Source organism: Prionailurus viverrinus, chromosome A2, assembly GCF_022837055.1.
Source record: "Prionailurus viverrinus isolate Anna chromosome A2, UM_Priviv_1.0, whole genome shotgun sequence".
Taxonomy (NCBI): domain Eukaryota; kingdom Metazoa; phylum Chordata; class Mammalia; order Carnivora; family Felidae; genus Prionailurus; species Prionailurus viverrinus.
In genome coordinates, this window is record NC_062562.1 from 85,365,813 (window position 1) to 85,369,204 (window position 3,392).

General features: G+C 35.7%; 1 pseudogene; it reads left to right on the top strand.

Moving 5' to 3' along the window:
• The first annotated feature begins 317 nt into the window (after positions 1 to 317).
• Positions 318 to 1,171, top strand: LOC125153537 (thioredoxin-related transmembrane protein 1-like; annotated as a pseudogene).
• The last annotated feature ends 2,221 nt before the right edge of the window (positions 1,172 to 3,392 follow it).

Here is a 3,392-nt window from a genome sequence, read left to right on the forward strand (position 1 = left end):
CTATAAGGAAAAAAAAGAAAGAAAGAAAAGAAAAATCAATAAGGAAACATTGACCTTAAACAACATGTTAGACCAGATAGACTTAACAGATATATATGGAACATTCCATCCAAAAGCAACCTAACACACATTCGTCTCAAGTGCACACAGAACATTCTCCAGAATAAATATATGTTAGGCCACAAAACAAATCGTCATAAATTTAAGAAGACTGAAATTATATCAAGCATCTTTTCTAACCACAGTGGTATAAAACTAGAAGTCAATTACGAGTAAAAATGGAGATGTGGCGGGGGGGGGGGGGGCAAACACCAGACATGACACCCTCCAGGAGTTTCATGGTTCCTGTAGCAGGGCTCCTGCTGTTGTTTTGTGGGGTTCCCTGGACCCATGTGCAGTAGAGTGACGTGCCCAACATCATGGCAAGAACAGGAGAGAGTTGCTGGAAGGAGAATGGATGATAGAATTTTATGCTCCATGGTGTCTTTCTTGTCAGAATCTACAACCAGAATGGAGAAGTTTCGCTCAATGGGGAGAACATCTTGAGGTTAATGTTGCAAAAGGGGATGTCATAGAGCAGCCAGGACTGAGTGGATGGTTTATCATAACTGCCCTTCCTTCCATCTACTATTGTTAAGATGGTGAATTTAGGTGCTATCAGGGCTCAATGAATAAGAAGGACTTCATAAACTATAAATGAGAAAGAGTGGAAAAGTACTGAACCCATTTCATCATGGTTTGGCCCAGAATCTGTTCTGATGAATAGTATGTTAGCACTCTTTCAGCTATCTTCATGGATCAGGACTTGCTGTAACTATTTTATTGAAGACCTTTGATTATGGGTTTGGGGATAATGTACAGTTTTTGCTTTTAGCAACTCTGCTTTCAGGACTACCATTGGGACTCTGTATAATATTTGTGCTGCACTGCCTTTTTCCTTCAAAAAGATACAGATCAAGCCATACCCTTCCCCCCCCAAAATAATTATTATCAGAATCTTCTCAACCTTTGAAAAAAGTGGAGTAACAAGAAGCTCATGAAAATGTTTCAGAAAAGGAAGCAGAAAGAAGGAACAAACAGACTTTCCACAGAATGCCACAGACAATGTCCTGTGGGTCCTTCCTTGTTCACAGATAAATCCTGGCTAATTGTTATGAATATCATAATATGATTTTGATAAAAACAAAAGGCTGACCATTTGGTTTGAAGTGAACTGAGACATGCTTGTACATTGCAGGGTTCAGTCTAGATTGTCTTAGACTGAACAAACTATCTTCAGAAAATAAAAAGTAGCACTACATAAAAAAATTTAAAATGGGATTTAAGAACAACAGTATGATGGTTTAAACAATTGTTCAATTTTTGAAAACTCTGGGGCCAAGCACTAAGATTCGATTATGTTTATTGAATAATTTGTTTCAAGTCTGAGTTGAAAAATTACATTTCTTAAGTACTGCATTATTGAGCTATTTAAAGAGATTACTTTGGATAAAAAGATTTCTCATTTGATACAATTTTTCTCAGTTTCACTTTGTGGAAAAAAAAAACGTATTTCCCATAAATGAGAACTTTGCCCAATTTCTCAAGAAATGTTTATTTCAGGAGCATCTGGGTGGCTCAGTTGGTTAAGTGTCAGACTCCATCTCAGCTCAAGTCTTGCTCTCAGGGTCATGAGTTCAAGTTCCTCACTGGGCTCCATGCTGGGTGTGAGGCCTACATTTAAAAAATGTGTATTTCAGGGCGCCTGGGTGGCGCAGTCGGTTGGACGTCCGACTTCAGCCAGGTCACGATCTCGCGGTCCGTGAGTTCGAGCCCCGCGTCAGGCTCTGGGCTGATGGCTCGGAGCCTGGAGCCTGTTTCTGATTCTGTGTCTCCCTCTCTCTCTGCCCCTCCCCCGTTCATGCTCTGTCTCTCTCTGTCCCAAAAGTAAATAAAAACGTTGGAAAAAAAAAATTTTTTAAAAGTGTATTTCAATGACAACTCTGGTCCTTTTAGAGGTATAGCTCAAAATTTCCTCATTTTTTTAGATTATGCAACTAATAAAAAAACTATCATGCTTTAATTACAGTGCTCTAAAACATGATAATACAGGGTATGTTGCTGATTTGGGAAGACTTTATATAAGTCCATGGTGTTGTCTTGATTCCTATAAAGGTCAGTTGCCTTTTTTGTTCCCCTCTGTTCAGTGTATGATTTGTATTTTTCCTACTTACCAAGGGTTACAGTTTTCATTTTCCAAATTGGACACTTTTCTGGAAATATTTTTCATGCTTTAATAAATAGTCCTTTTTTGTGGTTTCAAACCAAAGTATACTGAGGGACCCTTAAAATTGAAGAGCTATCTACTGATAATTTAAAATTTGGGCCACTCATTTCAGATTTTATATAATGATTGTTGAACCTCTACTTGACTTTTTTTTTTTGGATATGAAGGTGAGCATTACTGATTCTCATTTGATGTTGTGTAAAACCTTTGATACTTTTACATTTTGAAAATTCACAGAAGCTTAATTTCATATAAATGAAAGCATTCTACTCATGATGAAAAAAAAAACAAGTAAAAACTGGAAAATTCATACATATATGCAGACCAAACAACATGCTTCTGAAAAGTCAATGTGTCAATGAAGAAATCAAGAAAAAAAAATACGTGAGACAAATTAAAATACCAAAACTTATGGGGTGCATCAAAAAAAGTTTTAAATGGGAAGTTCACATCAGTAAATGCCTACATCAAGAAACAAAAAATATCACTAATAAACAACCTAACATTACAAGTCAAGGAAGTAGAAAAAGAAAAAGAAAGCCCAAATTTAGTAGAAGAAAGAGAAAGAATGGTAAAGGTCAGGGACTTAAGGGTGGTTAAACATCCACAAATCAATCCATGTGAAACACTAAATTAATAAAATGAAGGATAAATATCATAAGATCATCTCAATGGATACAGAAAAAGTATATGACAAAATTCAACACCCATTTATGATCTAAACTTTCAAAAAGTGGATATAAAAGAAATGTACCTCAATCTAATAAAGGTCATATATGAAAAGCTCACATCTAAAATCAGACTTAATGTTGAAAAGCTGAAAGTGTTTCCTCTAAGAGGAGGAATAAGACAAGAATGTCCACTCTCACCACTTATATTGAACATAGTATTGGAAGTCCTAGACAGATCAATTAGGCAAGAACACTATTTCCAGATGACATGATATTATATAAGGAAAAACAGTTTTGGGGTCCACCAAAAAACTGTTAAAATAATCAATAAATTCAGTAAAGTTGCAGGATACAAAATCAATATACAGAAATCTGTTGTATTTCTATACACCAATAACAAACTAGCAGAAAGAGAAATTAAGAAAATAATCACATTTACAACTGCATTAAAATGA